Genomic DNA, 19628 nt, shown 5'->3' on the forward strand with positions numbered 1-19628 from the left:
GGCTGTGACATCGCTGCAACGGGATTGCCAGGAACCTTCTGGTTTGCTCTCGGAATGCTCTTGGTTCTCTTTTGTGTATTTTTAGTCCCTCAGTGGACAGCTTGTAGAATTTATTCTGGGACTTAGAGGTTGAGCAGGGTTGGCTCAGGATTGACCTTCACCTCTGGTGCCGCTTTGCGCAAACACAACGTGGCCGGGCTGGGTGAACTCGTGACCTCAGCTTTCCCCTCCAAAATGTCCCTCGCTTATTTCCCTGGGGTGAGCTGGGATTTTGGCCCAGACTGTCACTCCTCACCTCCCCGTGCCCGCGCGGTGTCCGTTGTGTTCCCCACGGTGCCCTGGGGACACCGGCGGGTCCCTTTGCCTTTCTCCTGCCCCTTTCCAGCCCGAGGCTCCTCTGCCCTCGTCCCACACACAGCACAGGGGCACCGAAGGGGAAAGGCTCCAGAAAACATTTCTGCGATTCCTCAGCAATTCTTTCAATTCCCCGGGGAGAGGAGCGTGAACTCACAGCCACCGAGGCCTGACGGGTTCCTGCAGCGAGAGCTCGGCGCGTGTCCGCAGAGGTGAGTGCGGCACCCGAAAGGAAAAAGCGCGGGAGACAAACGTGATTTCTTTTGCTTCAAAGTTATTGCAAGTTCTTAAAGCCCGACCAACTTTTGCTCTTGCTTTTGGTCGGGTGGAGCAGGAGCAGTGGGCAGAGGTGGTGCCATTGATGCGGACGTGCCCGATGCTTTCTGGGGCAGAAAAGGGAGATTAAGCTCGCCTTACGTCAAGCAGCTATTTAAAAAGATTTATAGCTCTTTAAACGTAGCGCCCTTTAATTACCATAATGTTTCTTCCACGATTTTAACTAATTCTCGGTGTATTTTATAAAACTTAAAATAACACCTCCTCCCCATAAAACAGACTCATCAAGCATTAGACAAAAATTCCTTGTGCCAGTCTCAGGCTTCCACATCTAACAGGAGACCCTCCCCGTAAGCAAACAAAAAAATCAAAATAACGTACCAAAACTAGTCCTTGCTAACATTAAAAATACAGCTCGACCGTATCCAAAAAACCCCCGATTTTATTTCTTCCAAATGCCAAATACTCTTCAAATTCTAAATCAAAAACTCTTAAAAAACAAAAACCATTTGTCCAAGCCCACAAAAAATATAAAACAATCCAATCGCTATCCTACATTTAACAAAACCCACTACACAAATTAGTACCATTTGAAATGTAACATAAATAAAAATCTATGACTAAGAAACATATCTCCCAATAAATAAAACCACTCTGTAAAGATATAAGTAATAATCTCAACTCAACAAGCTAAAATTTCTCCAAAACCAAAAGACTTAAAAAACCTTCAATACTTATAAATAACAACATTCAATATGTTAAGTGTTAGTAAAATCAAACAAACTTAAATGTCAATGCATTTAAATAAATACATTAAGTTTCTTTTTATCTATTAAAATTAAGTTTATTATTCCTTACTATCAAAATTCATTCAGTCTAAATTTAAATGTTATGTAATATAACTTACCCTAAATTTTATTAAAAATCACTTCTCTAAACTATACAGTATATGGTTAATTTTATTTTAAAAAAATGAAACTACTCAAATTACAACAACTAAAAGAAAACACTAACAAACACCTATTCAGAAGTTAAAAAAATATAGTGTATTATGTCATCAATTTCATCAAAAATTCTGTTCTTCATTACAATCTCTACTCTTTTTATCTTTCATAAGTAACACCAAAAAATAGCAATTACTATTCATATCATGCTATTTAAGAATTTTACTCTATTTCCTTAATATATATTTTTAAAGTTATCCTAACTCCTTCAAACACTTACTACTAATATACTAATTATATAATAATTTTTATAATAAGCAATATTTATTAAATATTATTATAATATTTACAACCAACTTTCATGTACTTTGTTATCTCTTTATATAATGATCTAAAAAACACATAAAATTTCTAATTCCTACTTTTTTTATTCTCTACTTATACAGCTCTTAAAACAAGTTAACCCTCTAACTAATCTCTACACTAACTCTATAATTTAACCTAATGTTATCTCACAGTTTTAAATATTTTTCAAGACTAAAAAAAAATATATTTTATTAAAAACCTCCTCCAGACTGTTAATCTTATCACTTTCCTCAGTTATTATTACAAAATCACTTCAATGTAAAACCCGACTACAACATTAATTTCTATTTCTAAGTTTCACACTAAGTAATCGCTCTCTCATACATTTTCTCCACCTTCACACTCTCAATATCCAAATCCAAACTCACAATCCTGTCCATAACCACTTTCAAATCTTTAAACAAAAGTTTACTATACTCAAATCTATTCTAAAAACACTTCTAAAAAATCCAATTATTAAATAATGTAATTCATCTTTAATCCTAACATTTTTACTCTTAACTACTATTTTTAGAAACATTATATAAGAATACATTAACATTCACCAATTAAAATTTAAACTAGAACCTAACCCTAACTCTACCTAAATAAAATAACTAACAAGAAACCCAAATATTTTCTACGTCAAAAATAAAATTCAAATAATTTTAACTTAACAATTTAACTTTATCGATATAACAAATAAACTTATTTTTATTTTAAACTTAAAAAATCATTATCCACACATAATTATTTAACTTGCTACTAATTTAACATTTATCAACTGTTAAAAACTCTAAAATAACGTACCATCTTTTAATACTTACTAATGATATAATTTCACCTATGTTACTAATTATAGATGTTATCTAAGTAATTCCTAATTATTGTCAATTTCTTCTTTACTACGTACATTATTTTATTCTTATATTTCTTCATGCTTATAACTGAAAAATTATAACAACTTATACCATTATCTTGCAAGTCTCTATACAATTTTATAAAACAAAACTTAACAAGACTTATTTCTCATGTCAAAACATAAAGTTTACTTATATCTCAACAAGTACAAAAACCCAAGTCAATTTCAATAAGGACCATAAAACCAGATCACACAAAAAACACACTCGCCACTCCACAAATAAAACACCAATGTAAATACAAAGATACACTACACTATGTAAATACAAATGGTAGATTACGCGAGAATTGCAACATACGCCTGACGTCTTGTACTGCACCCACCAAAATATAGAAACTTTAGGTTTTTTTATAAATATAAAAATCAATATTATAAACATCTTATTTAATAACTTACAAAGTATAAAATTCTATCAAATATTATACTTCTACTCTCTTTACTTTATTTACTTTTAATTATATCACTTTACCAATTAACCAACCTAAAACAAACATTTCAGTAACTTTAACTAAAGTTTCAAGTTTAAATACTTTGTATTTATCTAGCGCTTCTCAAAAAAAATCCATTCTTTACCTACTTACTTAATATACCAATAAAAAACATTACAAGTAATCCATATAATTAAAAAGCCCTTACATTATTAGCTCTTAATATAAAAATAGTTACCAATTTAAAACAAAAAAGTCATTTATCCATCAATAGTAATCAAAATATAAAAGTAATTTTAAGCCTTGAAACTTAAAAATGGTAGGATCACATTTTATACCACCTATTACTTCAACAACACTAAAATAATTAAATCAATTGAAATATTATCTAAATAAACGATCTAATTCTACATCCCTTACACTAAATACCTTTCTAACAAATATAAAATATTAAATACGCAGTTTTACAAAAAATCAACAATAAATTTTCTTTTATTAACACACAAACATAAATATAAAAATTGAATAAAAGTTATAAATGCATCTAATCACATAAAATCTACTTATAAAAGTGTACAACTTTAAGAAATATCAAAAATAAGAATAACTAATATAACAATAAATAAAATTTAACACCATAATTTTAAAATCTTATAACAAAATTATACATTTAAATTATATTATTATAATAATAATAACGATAACACCTTCTTTATGTTAATATATGCAACAAATGCTTAACAAAATCCATTAATAATTTTATTTTTTTTAAATACAGAGGGAGAGGGGAGACGTGGGAACGGGAAAACCAGAAACTCCCACGGACACTGAAAGATTTGATCTGCAGCCTCGGGAGAAGCTGGGATTGATGTGCAAGTACAAGACGCGGGCATTAAGCAGGAAAAGAATGAAATAAAAGGCAATCCCTTCTGTTTCTGTGGCTGTCAGTGAGAGCCTGCCCCGGCTGAGCGAGAGAGAAACCGCGTGGGCACGATGGGGAAGGGCTCGCAGGGCAGGGCTGGGGCTGTGTGGGCTGAACGGAGAGTTTGCACCTTCTGACAGGAGGCGCTGAGCAAAAGTCCCCTCGGTGCAGCGGAGCCGAGCGAAGGCGCTGGGCTGGAAAAGCCAAATAAAGGCCGGGGTCAGAAATTCCGGCTGCCTCGGAACAAAGAGCCGTGAGCGCTCCTGAGCCCCGGCAGCTGCTCGCTCTGTGAACCCCCACGCGCCGGGGCTGGGTTTGCCTGAGCCCCGAGTGCCCCCGGCCCAAGAGCAGCCCCGGCCCTTCCCTGCTGAGCGCGCAGCGATCGCAAAGGAAAAAAGGAAACTCTGGCCGGCAGGGCTCTCTCTGCGTGGGTTAGGGCAGGGCCCTGCGGGGAGCAGGGCGCTCCAGCACGGACAGCCCGGATCCAGAGCAGCTCCAGGGCTGAGCAGCGGGCTGGGGACAGCTGGGGACAGCCGTGAGCAGAGCCCGTCAGCCTCCCTCCGGGGCTGGGACTGCCTTGAGCACACAGCTCCTGCCAGGTGTGGCACCTTCAGACTCCTCGCCACAAACGAGTTCTGATCTCGCTCTCGGGGTGACCTGCACCTCCTCCCCAGAAACCGCAGGAATTAGAATTTCGGGCCGCTTTTACAAACTTTACGTCAGCTTTGCAAATGCAAATCCCAGCGGGTCCCTGCTTCCCAGAGCGCCGGTCCTCAGCCATCTCCACTTCCCTGGAAAACTGCTCCAGCTCCAGGCTGTACCAAGGTGAGCACAAGTCTGGAGAGGTCAGAACCCTCACCTGGACCGCTGCACTCGGAGCGAGATCCAGCTACAAATGGAATTCCAGAAACGGCCTCCAAAATGTTCCATAATCACACCTTTAAAATGGCTCCACAGGGCAACGGCTCCCGTGCCAGAGCGGCACCTGCACGAGTCCTTGTGCCAGCCCTGGCGCCCTGAAAAACACAAGAAACCAACATCACACAGGCCTTGTTTGCAGAATTCCTGATCCAAGCCCTCACCTGTCCTGCCCAGCACCGAGGGAAATCTGACACGGTATTCATAGGTAACCTTTGCTGAGAGCGGCCATCACCCCGGTCCTCCAGCCTGGGCAAGGTTTTGCAGCGAATGGACCCAACTTCTAACCCTGGACCTAAATTTCTGTCAGCTTTTGTTAGAAAGATACTGGAGAGTAAATCCTACAACAGATTTAAAACGTTGCGCAAGGAATAACCGGCCCAGACAAAACCAAACCACCCCCATCTCTGCTCCACCCCATTTCTCCCAATTTTGGGAGAAATACTGATAGAGTTTGTAAAGACTCCCCTTCCCTGCTGCACCGTCCTTCACTGCACGTCCCTGTTGAGAGAGAAATGGAACTGGAAACAAGTTTTAAAGGATGAGTTTGTAAATAAGACTAGATACTTTAGAGAAATAGAACTATGAAAGATGCACTCTAATAAGATTCATGAGGGGTAATTTCAGATGATTGGTTTTAAGGCATAGTGTAGCAAAAGCTAATAGGCCAAGAAACGCTTATAATGTATTGTAATTAGGAAATAGTTGGCTTCTGATTGCGGTGGCATGAATTATAACATCTGTATTGTCTCACCCTTCACGTGAGACTGAAAATGAAATAAAAGTTTTTAAAAACACTTCTCAGTTGCCTTATTTCTGGGTCAGAAAAGGGCATAATCTGATAAACTGGTGCGTTGTGTGAGGAAGATTTATCTCTCTCAATGTCCTATTCCATGGCATTTCTAAGTTAGCGTTTCTTATCTCAAATTTTCCATTCAGATACATACTATGTAAACCTCCTGTCAAACTCTGACAATTTTCTGCAAGTCCATTTCCCACAGCAGAACTGCTCCCTGCCCAGCACAGGAGCTGCGAGTGCTGTTGCAGGGCACAATGCCTGAAGGAACACCGGAGCTGTGACATTAAAACCAGCAAAAGCAATTACTAAGTAAAAGAGATCCTCACCTGCTCCAAGAACTGAACCTCTGTGGCTCATCCTCACGGGGTGAACCTGCTCCAGGGAGGACTCTCCACGCAGCCCCCGAGACCTGGGGTCAGACGCTGCCCTACCAGCAGAAGAACAAGGGGTTAGTGAAGCTTTTTGGACACATTCTGGCCTCAGAGTGGTCTGACAAAACATCCGTCAACGTGGATCTTTAATAAAGGCAGCTGGTACCTATGCTTGCAACAGACTTTCGTGTGTTATTTCCTCGGTCTCTGTTCTAATACATTTTGATATTAAAAGTGTTTAAACAAGATTTAACCTGAGCTCTGCACCCTGCCGTGCTCCAAGCCCTGAGGAAGAGCTGGACATCCTCACACTCGCCCAAGCTGAGGCAGCTCTCACGTAGGGACAGAGCTGCTGCAGCATTTAACAACACTTAGAAATCACCCCTGCCTTGAGGGCGTCCAGAGCTGGGAGAAAGCCCTTCCCACCACCCTCTTGGATTTCCCTCCCTGCCCCTGGCTTTGCTTCCAGCTTGGGAAGGTTTGTCCTGGGGCCATTTCAGCAGCACGAAGGGCTTTTCCAACCTCAGGGGTTCCACGGGAGCCCAGTGACTGACCCAGCTGCGCACCCAGGCACACGGATCGATTATCCTGCCGTGAGCCAGAGCACTCCAGGGCATCCTTGGAACAGCTGCGGAGAGCGGGAAAAAGACACAGCTGCAGCACCGATCCCGCTCCCTGCTTTCCCAGAGGGGCAGGAACACCATTTCCTCCCGAGCCTGAGAGCTCCCAGGGAAATCCCTGTTAGGGTGGCACTGAAGGTGCCACATTTCTGGCACCCTTGCCCTAGAACCACGGCCCAGCAGGTTTCTGTGGGAGCGGGGATTGTTGCTGCAGCTCAGAAGCTGCACATCCCTAAAGCATTTCCTTAGGGACACGAAGCTCCCCGCGCGCATGTTGTAGTCCAGTTTGTAATTTCAGCGTCTTTCAAGAGAGTTTAAATCGCAATGAGGCGACTCGGTGCCAGCACAGCATTAGCTACGGGACATCGGGAGACTCACCAGACGACATTCTCGGCAGAGCCTCCATTCTCAGCGCTCCAGCTGCAGCGTTCGCATCTCTCACGGACTCCGAGCTCCGTTTCCAGGGCTCCCATCGGGAAACCGGCGGCCGCTCCCAGATGCAAATGCCCAGGGCACCGCCGATCCCAGCCCCTGCTCCTCTCCCCCCCGGACCCCCCTTCCTCCAGCCTTTACCCCTTTTAGAGCCACGGCCCCGCCCAGGACACAAACGGAGGCTCCCAGGTGCCTCCTGAGACCCAAATCATTCCAGGGGCATCAGGAAATCAAGAGAAATAAACTTTGTAGCCATGATTTCATGTCTTTTGACTCTTCACATGGATAGTCTTAAGCCGTACTTTGTCATCGTTTGGTCAGCTCATGAGGTTTTTTAGTTTTTAAAATTGTGTTTTCTCGAGGCAGAGAAACTGCAACTATCTATCTTTGAGTAGAGGAGCACATACAAAATGTCAGGGTGAAAGATTACTCATACCAGTGTGAAAAAAAACGCTAATCGCTTGGTTTTTAAAATTTTAAAAGTTTAATAATAATAAAATGGCTATAAAAATAATAATATCATTAGAGTACTAAAGCTTAGAGTTAGGACAATTACAAGACAATAAAAAAAGTAAAGAATTACGGACGTCCGGATGTTCTCGGACATTAAGCTACGAAAAGCATGACTTGTGAATAAAGGAATCACCCTTAAACTAATATACTTGTTGCATATTTATATATCCTTTATGGTTATGAATGCATTCTATTTTAAACAAGAAACTCTGTTTGTTGTATGTTAATTGTTTCCTTTAATCCCTTGGTGTCTTCGAGTAAGGCCTGAAGAAATTAGCTTCTTCTGATAAGAAGCCATAAATTCGTCTCCTTTGGAAGATTTAGGTGTTCTTTGAAGTAAGTATCTCATTCCTAAAAAAAAAACTTCCCCACCTACATAGTCTCTATTTTAACATTATGTTAGAACCTAAAACTGTATTTAACACACTACTTAAGCAAATGAACACAGCATAACTTTCTAACATTACACTTATAATATTCATTATAGCCTTTGAGAAAAGCCAATCATAAAATATGCATTTTTCACACCAGCAAGGACAAGGAGGTATTGAAGGAGACTGTTGAAGGAGAGGTAAAGTCTTAAATGCTAAAACTGAAGACAGAGCATCACTAAGTCAAATAAAAGATTTGTCTATTTGCTTTTAAACTGATACAAAGCAAGACAAAGTAAATTATTATAACTACTTCAAATCTAGTTGAAAATGTGCTGAGGTGTGCATTAAGACAAAGGTGGAAGTTTACAAGTTACAAATGCTTAAGACACTTCTTGCTAGGGATAGATAGCATTGCATCCATTCCTGAAAGATTTGCATCTCAAAAAGATATGGCATATGAATTCTTAAATTAGACCAACAATGACATGCACCCAAAAAAGAAAAACATTCTCTCTTCTCCCTTTCTTTTCTGCTTTCTTGTCATAGAGTGTGACTAAGGAGAAACGAAAAGAATCCATGAGTGACAGAGCTGATTCCAATCAATCCTCCCCGATGGAGTGATCAAAGGCCAACTGTAGTGGACCAAACAGGGCTTTCCCCTTGGAAGTGTATTCCATCCCGTCGAGATCAGCACAAACACAAGGGATGAAACCGACTTCCCACGGCTGCCATCCAAGCTATGACACTGTAACTCAGTACCACCTGCACATTTTTTTGCTTGAATCCTTAAAGTAATGATTCTCTCCATCTCCATCCCTTAAAATCCAATTCTGTCAGCTTTTCAGTGTTCAAAAATGAACTAGTTAAGATAGCACTGAGGAAAGAAAGAACACAATAAGCATATTTTATTGTGTAAGTAAGTAGATTTGAGATGGAATTACTAAAAGGTAAGCATACATGGACCCCCCCCCCACACACACAGTTGTCTTTTTGCAGTTGCACTTAAGGATTGTACTTCAAATATGGTTACACAGATATCTTCCCCCCCTCCACATTGACTGCCTCTTAATATTAGAACCGAATCTGCCACAAAATTACATGAAATAAAACAGTGAGAAACATACTTGAGAATGACTGTTGTTTACAAAACAGGTAATTTATAGTATACAATTACTGATAAGGTAGAACAAGAGTTCAAAAACTGGACTGCTTTACAAAGCACTTCTTCAAACATCAATTTTGGATTATTGCTGGAAGGTACTAAATGGTCTGTTATAGACTAATTTACAGACATTCATAGAATAGTGAAAAACGCATGCTTTAGAAACCTGGGACATTTCATGCCTTTGTGCTAGCAGAACATGAAGTGATTGGCATTTTTCAATGTAGGTTAGCAGCATTTAGAGTTTTTATTCTGGTGTACTAACTGATTCTACGTATTTTTTCTCTTTTTTTTCAGGTGATTTTTCATCTTCAGGTTTAGTCCATGGAGGGCTGTGAAACTTCTGTAAAGGTAAAAACATGGTGTATAGAATACATATATACATAAACAGAAATAAAAAAGTCTGTTAAAATTCCATGGCAATGGAATTGTCCCTAGAAAAGGGTCCTGATCTCTAAGAAAGCATCATTAACAACCTTCACAGTGCAAAACCATACAAGTCTGATGCTACATACAGCTTCATATCACTGCATATTTTATGTATATATGTATGAAAACAACCACATAGGTATTTAATATTTAATTATTTTGGATAACTCTCCTTACTCCTGCTTCCAGGGCTATACACATCACACTGTCAAATTAAGTAATTTGACTACTAATTCATTTGACTACCAGCTTTCCAAATATTTCATAGTTTGCAAGTTGTTACCAGCCAGAAATCATTTTGAACAGGTCAATTGCAATCAGACACAGACAAAGTCTGAATTAAGTAGTCTTCTCTTTTGAGACAGAACTTGGTGAAGAATGTGTAAGTATACTTTAAGTAACTGAATCTCATGAGACTTTTTAGTAAAACCCCACAAATTACTCTGGAAGAGAATACCTGAAAGCTTGTCTCTGTTTCTGCTGCTTCCAAACGAGATGTTGAATCATTACGATTCCCCAGACATGTCTTGGCAACCTGTCAATAGAAATGTCAGAGATAACTACTTCATATTTTTTCCAAAAATATTCCGTTTAAAAAAAAAAAAAAAAAAAAAAAAAAACCACCAAAAAAAAACCAAAATACCAAAAAAACCCCAACAACAACAGCAAAAAACCAACCCAATTTGGGTCTTCTTTTAAGCCTACTTAATGAAATGGAACTAAGTTTTCATAGCTAAACTTATCCCAGACTCCCATCATCCCTGTAACAGTCTTCAACAATACAGTCTTGTGACAGCGAGTTTAACAACTTCATACTTACCCAGCTTTTTTTCTTCGTGTTTAAATCTCATCACCAATAGTGAAGTTTACTTCTACAGGTGGTCCTAGGGAACAGAAAATTAATTACAAGTGCCTTTTATGGGTGAGGAAATAGTAACAAACAGTAGAAAATCAGCATTAGTTAGAACTTCTCTATTACTATTCTCTTGGCTATACTCTGGATCTCTTAGGTATAATAATCCCTGAATAGGAATATAAAGTCACTGAATGGAGAAGTCAGGTGACTCTCAAGGCAGAAAATCTTGCTGCATTACTTCCTGTCATTTTATTCAAGAAATAATGTCATATTCTTTGCCAATATGTTTTTTAATATCTGGGAAAGCAGAGTTGCACAGCATAAATAAAATTAATTACAAAGTGGATTTTTGAACTAAGGAGATCTTCAGGTATGAAACCAGAGATTTGCTCAACACTGGAAATTCTACTGTATTTAAATCCAAGTCCCTTCAGGAGTAGGATTAAGGATGCAATAAGAAAAGGAACTGAAAGATTAAATGCAGTCAAATATTCATAATACTTGGTCATTGCTCTAAAATGAGTTCACATTGGAATTTCTCTACTTGTTTTGCTATTAAAAGTGACACATTTAAATGGAGTGAAAACTACAAGGTTTTTTTAAAGTTTTGAGTCAGCAAGACTCTTTCCAGTGTAACAGTGGGAGGGGTTTAGTCATGTTTAAGCTACTGAAGGCAGCCTCTGAGATGATGCAGATGGATTTGATGTGGGGAACTCTTTCTCATATTTTCCCACTCTAGACAGTAGAAATAAAAATTGGATTCATGTAGGGAATAATCAAGGCAGTATTGATTAAAATAAAGTCTATTGATAAAGCACCTACTCCTTTTATGACAAAAAATCAAACATCAAACAAACACGTGGTTTATGTCTTAGATAAAGACTAAAAAGTCAGATGACAGGGTAGCAATTTTTCGTAGTCTTGAAATACTTCAAAACCTTATACGTGTGGTCCTGTCAAAACTTCCATTTAAATTATTTACTCTTAATCTAGATTTAAAAAAAAATATTCCAAGCTGAATTATCCTCAGAAAAAATGAAGATTTAGGTGACTTCTAGGTGTGTGGCTTGAGGACAAAAGATACTCTAGGTCCAACAATCAATAGTATTGCAAAATGTGTAATAAAGAGGATAGAAATAATGCTAATTAAATATGATAATTTACATAGCCAGAATTTTCTCTGACTGTACCTACTAGAACATGAAATCAGGTGACCTATTTCACCAACATCATTTATAGGAGATAGGAAGCAAAAACTATTAATTGCATTAGTAAAGCTAAAGGTCAACTTCTTAAGACATATGCAAAGGAAAAAGAAAAAAACAACCCCGGTCTGCTTTAGAGAAAATAAAAGTGAACAATAAAACAATGCTGTATGAGTGAGTAGTCTTGCAGTGTCTTCATAGGCCAGACAACAAAGGCTATCTTGATAGGAAAAGAGCAATAAAGATTAAGTCTGTACTATTTCACATTTGTTCACTCAGAGATCTTCTCCTTTTAGTAGCACACCATATGGATCACTGTTGGAGAAAGACAGGGACTTTTTCCTAAGGATGTCTTTATGATGTTAAAGCATAACATATTCATTATTGACTCCTTATCACTGTGAAACATTGTATATCATTACCAAATAAATTACAGCTTGAAAACAACAACAGTTCAATAGCCAGGACTGTAACCAGCTCCTGTGGACGAGGTGCAAACACACACACACACAGAGGGCTGGGTTTAACAGAACACAAACTGAATCCCACACACATATGACCTCAGGCATATATATATAAATACATACATATACATACACCCCCACCTGTGTGTATTTATGTGTTTTTATATGTCTATATCTACATGCATATATAAACACATAAATATGCAAACACGCATAACACATATATCTTTGTGTCCCTCAGCTAAAGATCAGTGACAGAATATAAACTCAATGAACTAGAATACCTTCCACACCCTTAGGTGACAAAGGAAGCAAAATATTAAACTTCGGCTATTGTTGTTAGTTCCCTCTATGCCAAATAGTGGATTGTTTTGTATGTTTGTCCGTCAGATTTCCTCCCATGAGAGGTACAATCATTACCAATGGACAGAATGAGAGCTCGACATGGCAGAAACTATCAAAAAGCAAAAACTATTTGCTGTGTTGCTTTCCTCAGCTTAGCATGCAGCCCAATTAACAAATTATCTGTGTGTGAAATTATGGCTATAAAATCTGCATATTGATTGGTCACGTACACCAAATTTGGGAAGTTATGGTATTCAATTGTCCTAGTAAACAGCACTGCAAAGCTGGAGAGCTTCACAGCTGGATGTATAAATGACAAAGGTGGATAAACAAAGGGTGCATCTTTATTACTGTGAGAACCCCGGCCTTGCTCTGGGGTCTCATGTGGTGGTGAAATTCCTCCTCCCACCCGTGCTTCCAAAGAAAAACTCCGCAGGCTTTAGCTGTTCGGTCTCAAGGCAGTTTATCGCTAGTTATCTAACAGATTATGTTCTTGGACTGCGGCTGTTTGATCAGCGGCCTGGGTAGAGGCACACACACCCCCTGACATCCTCTCGATCTGCTGCCTTCTTCGTCTCCCTCTCCGCCCAGGGCTGCTGCTATCTTTTATAAGATATATTACGTATAACACGTTTATAATTATTCCCCAATACCTACTACCTACGTTGCCAAGTGTTTTTCTACTCTAAACCAATCTGTGAGTGCCAACATCACCAAGAACATGGAGGTAAGGAAAAAGAAGGAGGAAGAACAGGATCAGCCCACTTTCCTCCATCTTAGAACTTCTGACCCCCATGTACATGCGTTAAAACCCCCCTGTACAATACTAAAAAAATTTCCCCTCTACTTTGTAACTACTTTTACTATACTATCTAACCTTTTGTGATTGCTTGTTCCACCTCCAAAGTTGGCAATTCATTCCATGGCTCAAACTCAAAATCACAGCTGTTTTTCAGCTGTCTGCCAGGGTCTAGAATGCCTCTGACCAAGGCCTGGAACCTCTAAAAATGTCTGAGAGACATTTTGAGTTCCCACATATTAGAAAAATTTTAACACGCCAGTCAGAACTCAGCATGTCCAGTGGCTATTGAATCATGCAACTTTACCTGCGAACAGCTGAACCATGTAAATATAAGTATTTTCTACGGCATCAACTCAGCAAATCAGAACTGGCTTTATGGTCAAAAAAACCATAACAATTTAAGGTCAAATAATCAATTCACAAGTGAACAGGAAATCAAGTTTAAATAAGTGGTATTATAACAGTTTTTGCAGTTAGAAAATCATTCTGCTGCTCCTAAAGAGCATCATCCAGATTTAGTTGACCAGACATTGGAGTTTCAGTGTTCCTGTGCATCACTGCTCCTCTTGGCTTCATAGGGCACAAAAAGCAGATAGGGAGGTTGTTTGTAAAGCACGATGGGGGAGAAAGTACTGGGTTAATTCTGAAGAAAAGAAACCAGATACAGGAGAAAAGAATGGTGCGGTTAGATCAACTGACAAACTAGTTATCTTAGTTGTCAGGTTAGGTTCACAGTTTACTCAAAGACACGTCTTATCAGATTTGCTCATGAATTTGTTACAGATCTGTACTGGGAGCTGCTTTAATCACTGTTTAGAAGAAAGATACAGAACAAGAAGTATGTGAAATGTGCATATACCTTCTCAGAAGACACCTCTGCAGTTTTTCATACGCTTTTCCTGTTTTAGATCAGTGTGCTAAGGGGATGGTTAAACTCAGATGATGTAACTTCTTATGACCTTCCTCTTCCTAGTCCTCATTTACAGAATCAAATTTCCTTTAAGGATTTTATTGGCTTGAAATTTCGTTATAAAAATGGTTATTTTTTTCTCTTATTACACCCTTTGGAAAACAATTGGAGAGTGCAATTTGATCAAAGCTCTGAAACAGATTTAAGAAAATAAAGCAAAATGCTGTAGTTGCTTAGAAACGTATACAATTTTGGCTCCAATACAGAATACCCTTTGTCGTTGAATGATTAATGAACATAGAGTGTTTTTTTATTGCAGGAAATTAAGGCAGTAAATAAAAAGCACTACCACTTCTATTTATCAGAGAAGATTCTGTAAGGACAAAGCAAAAAATCTAATAAGAGAACAAAGAATAATTTTATAAGTTCTTTGATGTTGTAGCAATACCAAGCAGGTAGTTAAAAATGAGATGTTATATGCATAAGAATTCTCTGACACGAAAAGGCAATTAAGTAAATTATGGTGTAAAAGCCATAATCCCAAAAGCTTTTGGGAAGACAGAAAAGGGAAGGAATACAGGGGGAAAAGCTCTGCAGAACTCTGGTTCTGCACAGAGACTTTCAGGAGTCAGACATAAGAAAGCATCTCCGGATAAGGCTAAGAAAAAGTAGTACTGACAAGATGCCTCTAATAAAGTACAAATAATAAAAAGAATGGAAACTTTTACAATACCAAAGGTAATTTGGAGGGGGGGTTTTGATGAATTTCAGATGCTGTATCACAGGATATTCTACCTACTTCTGGCTATTGCTGGTCCTATGCCAAATTTCATTACAGATAAATATCAGCAGCGTCTAATTTCCAGATTTGCTACTCTGTATCCCATTTGCCAATAACTTTTCATTTTTTGTATTTCAGTATTTGTTCTAATGTAAATGACACTAATTACTCTGAACAGGCATAAGCCCCATAAATACAAAATTGCAGAAAGATCACAAATTTAAGATAGAGATGCTTAGCCATACAGACTTAAAAATACCAGTTGGAACCAGCAACTAACCATTTTGCTTTATTTTTTGCCTCAGTATCTATAAGGTTGCATGTTCTTCTCTAGTTAGTCTTCACTACCTTAATTCTTTCTAAATAGAAATCACATTTTATTTATCAGAGACACAATAAGAGGACCTTTGTGAAGTTCTGAGAAAGGATTACTGAAATAATAGGTTTCTAAGCAATGCAGTTTCTAGTACATCTTCACAAATATTACTTTGAAATGCTGCATTACAACCTTAACCATCCAGCCTTAATCTTCCTTCATTTGAATGCAAGAAGCTGTAAAAACTTCAGAAAAAATGACACAGTCAAGTAATGAAAAAAACAATTAAAACTCTTCCTAAGTGTTGCATTTTCTCCAAGTGATAGTGTTCACAGGTACAAATGGCAGCTTTGACTTACCAAAGAATTAGGATCCTTTGGGTATAAATTCCTTCCGGTACTTTCAGAACTTAAAGTGGTATTTCTAATGCCACTATATGTAGGCTAATTGTAGAAAGAAGATTTTTATTTCAGTTCTCAAAGCTAATAATTTGAATTCCTTGTGCCTTTCGTCTCTCTAGGTTAATGTGAGATGATGATGATGATGATGAAGAAAAGGTTGCTAACCAATGTCATCACCTGCACTATTTTTATGGCCTGTTAAGATGGACAGGGTGTCTGTCTGCTGATGGACTAAACAGTTAAAAATACAAGCTGTTAGAAGGACAAAAAACAACCACCTAAATAAGTAAACCACCATCTCAATAACTAAAACCTTGATTTTATGGAAAGGTGAATCTTTTAGGTGTCTTTGATTGCAATACTTGATGCAGAAATTAAATACTGGTTTGACTTTTGAAATATATTACCAGTTATTTTCTTTCCCTTTCTCTTTTAATGTATTCACTTCTGTATAAAAGAGCTGTTTAAAATGTTTGATACAAGTATTTAGCCTAAGAGGAAGAAAAAGAGGAGAGAGTGAGGAGGAGAGCGTAAGAGGAAGAAAAAGAGGAGAGAGTGAGGAGGAGAGCGTAAGAGGAAGAGTAAGAGGAGAGAGGGAGGAGGAGAGCGTAAGAGGAAGAAAAAGAGGAGAGAGTGAGAAGAAAGAGGAGAGAGTGAGAAGAAAGAGGAGAGAGTGAGAAGAAAGAGGAGAGAGTGAGAAGAAAGAGGAGAGAGTGAGAAGAAAAACTGAGAAGAAAAGGAAGAGGAGAGAGTGAGAAGAAGAAAGACTGAGAAGAAAAGGAAGAGGAGAGAGTGAGAAGAAGAAAGACTGAGAAGAAAAGGAAGAGGAGAGAGTGAGAAGAAGAAAGACTGAGAAGAAAAGGAAGAGGAGAGAGTGAGAAGAAGAAAGACTGAGAAGAAAAGGAAGAGGAGAGAGTAAGAAGAAAACAAAGCAAGAAAAATAAGAGTCAGAGATAAAAAGAAAAACCAAAAAAGTCAGATTAGAAAGAGAAAGGCAGAGAAAGAGGAAAGAAAGGTGGGGTAAAGAGAAAAAGAGTGAAAGACAATCAGAAAAGGAAGCACTTGAAATGAAAGAGAAAAGCAAATAGACAAGAAAAAGAAGAAATAGAGCTGAAAACCTACAGGAAAACAAATGGAGAGACTGAACACAAGGTAGGGTTCAAGAGAGAAAGAAATAGAGAGTTAGACAAAAAAGTTAAAGTTGGACAGAAAAGGAAAAAGGGTCAGAGACAAAGACAATGATAGCAAGTGTTAGAAAGACAAAGGCTGACAAAGAGAAAAAAAAGAAGAAAACATAGTGAAACCTAGATTGAAAGAGACAAAGAGACATGGGGAAATACATGTAGAGGAATGGAAGAAAATAGACAGGGTGAGAAGGAAATAGGGTTAGAGAAACATAGAGATGTCTTAGAAATGGAAACAAAGGAAAACACAGCCAGAGACAAAGAGTTACACATGGAAGGATAAAGTGAGGAATAGACTAAAGAGGAAAGTAAGAGGCAAAGGGAGAAAAAGGGTGAGAATGATACGACTCAACCACACCAAAGAAAGACAGGAGATGAATGGTGGGCAGGACAGAGGGTAAGAGGCATCATTATTAGGGCTGATTAATCTTTATTCCCTTAATTTAAACTTCAGCAATACACAGGGAAACAATGCATACAAATGCAAGTACAGAGACAAATACAACAAAGAATACATCATACCTAGGCACACAAGTACAAGTCCAATTTACATATAGCAAAATACATCAAAATACAGGAACAACTGCAAAGACAGAACAATATAATGTATTACAAGGAAAATACATATTGACACAATATAACCGTGTCTCCATTTCAGAAAAGTCCACAACGCTTTTATTGTTATGACGCACCCGGAACAAAAACGGCGCAAAACGCTCCGCCGACGTGCACGCCCCCTTCGCGTTACGCACAAACTCACATTCACGGCAACTCGCTCCAGAGACTCCCAAAAAATCCTCCTGCCTGATGAAAACCCCCCCTGAAAGGCAAAGGCCATACACACAAGGTTGGAACTGCTCCACACACACACACACACACACACAGCTGCAGACACAAGCACACACAAACTCTCACAGACAGACACAGACAGTCACACTCTCACACATTCTTCTGCTGACACGCTGGCTGCCACCCTTACGTGAAACGCTGCACTGAAGAATATGCTTAAACGCTTCTTCTGACCGCAGGACCTCCATGTCAAATGGTAGATTCCAGGAAATTCTGTAGGGACCCGGGGACCTACGAGACAAGGGGAGGCGGTCAGTGACTGACTATCTGAGAGCTAGGAGCTATACCAACTCTGAGCCCATCAGTGTTGTACCCCAAACCCCGTAGAGAACAGATGAACGGCAAAGCTTTATAACTGCTCTACCTGAGCGTGACTACGTGCCCGGGCAAGGCAGCTCCAATCACAATTGCCACAACAGAGGTGCATACAACATAAGCCATCGTAGGTACATACAGTATAAGCACAAACAACATAAGGCAACGTAGGTACATACAGTATAAGCACAAACAATATAAGACAACATAGGTAGGCGCAACATACACACATACAATAGAAGCCGACACAGGTAGGTGCAACATAAGTGCATACAATGTAAGCCGACAGAGATACAAGATACAAGAAAACCCGCCCCCAGGACTGGGACTCTCTGCCACTGATTGGAGTTGTCAGCATCTGAAAGGAAGTTAGGACTAGTGTCAAACGGCTGCAAGACAACTTAGCATCACCAAACATGTTATGTCAATCTCCCCATACAATCTAGAGCCCAACTACACCCTGCAAATGACAAATTTCAAGTCCCCAGGACTTGTGCTATTACAGGCTATGCAGCAGGGCAGAGCAGTTGTGGGACAAATACGTGCAGACACCCGTGACACAGGACAGGGAGAGAGAGCTTTTGAGGAGAAGAAAGGACCGAGAGACCCAAAGAACAGAGTGCACCAGAGACAAGTGACAGGACACACACCAGAACTGCTCTGCCCTGAGCACCTCAGCACTGTGATCAAAACAGACACTTTCCCTTTAGCTGGCCTAAGGGGACACTTCTTGCACATCCCTGCCCCCAAACCTGATCCTAAAGGCCCTCCCAGCACCCCGCTTTCACCCCCTTGCGGGCCTTAGCCCTCCACTTATCTCTCTGGCATCTGGGGATGAGAATCCACGTCGCCTGGCAATGGAGGCTGCCTCGCCTGCGGGGAATGTCCAATGGTCACCGGGCTGTGGTCCCGTGCTCAGCTACAATCGAGAACACCAAACATCACTGCATGATCTTAGCTGCACAATGGACAAAACCCAGCAATCCTGCTACTCACCGTTCTCCTGAGAACGCTCGGGCCGCACACTTTGGCCAGGCTCAGAGGCTGCCACCGTCATCGCAGGGTCTGCCTGGGTTAAGAAGAGACAAAGAGACTCGGCATTGCTGAAACACGAGTGGACCTTGGCTCCCCCTCCCTACCTCGGCGACTCACCGCAACTCCTCAGCCATTGCCAAAGGCAACTCTGATGCAATCTTGAAATACAAAATTTCAAGGCTTCATCACAGAGTCCTGCAATACTTCCTGAGAGCTCACAAGCACAGGAAATCCAGGCCATCAGCTGTTGGTGACAGGGGCTTGGCATACTCTGAGTGGATTCCCTAAAGCACACAAACAACAATGGATGCTTACAATTGCACCAAAACCTGAAACCTGAGCAAGAACAACTGCTT

At 39.5% G+C, this 19628-nt stretch overlaps 2 long non-coding RNA genes across 4 annotated transcripts; one reads left to right on the forward strand and one right to left on the reverse strand.

Annotated features, from left to right (window-relative positions):
- On the forward strand, positions 1-4201 carry LOC144248648 (uncharacterized). Its single transcript, XR_013341962.1, has 2 exons — positions 1-566; positions 4048-4201. It is a non-coding gene; the product is annotated as an uncharacterized LOC144248648 (long non-coding RNA).
- Positions 4202-8155: 3954 nt separating this feature from the next.
- Positions 8156-18179, reverse strand: LOC144248645 (uncharacterized). Of its 3 annotated transcripts, XR_013341958.1 has the most exons (5): positions 18053-18179; positions 10630-10693; positions 10267-10344; positions 9547-9723; positions 8156-9092 (listed from the first exon to the last, which is right to left on the reverse strand). It is a non-coding gene; the product is annotated as an uncharacterized LOC144248645 (long non-coding RNA). The 3 variants fall into 3 exon arrangements; XR_013341956.1 differs by lacking the exon at positions 8156-9092 and having other exon boundaries at positions 9094-9723; positions 18053-18177; XR_013341957.1 differs by lacking the exons at positions 8156-9092; positions 18053-18179 and adding an exon at positions 17596-18024 and having other exon boundaries at positions 9094-9723.
- Positions 18180-19628: the final 1449 nt, after the last annotated feature.

This window comes from Lonchura striata, unplaced genomic scaffold (assembly GCF_046129695.1).
Source record: "Lonchura striata isolate bLonStr1 unplaced genomic scaffold, bLonStr1.mat Scaffold_225, whole genome shotgun sequence".
NCBI lineage: Eukaryota > Metazoa > Chordata > Aves > Passeriformes > Estrildidae > Lonchura > Lonchura striata.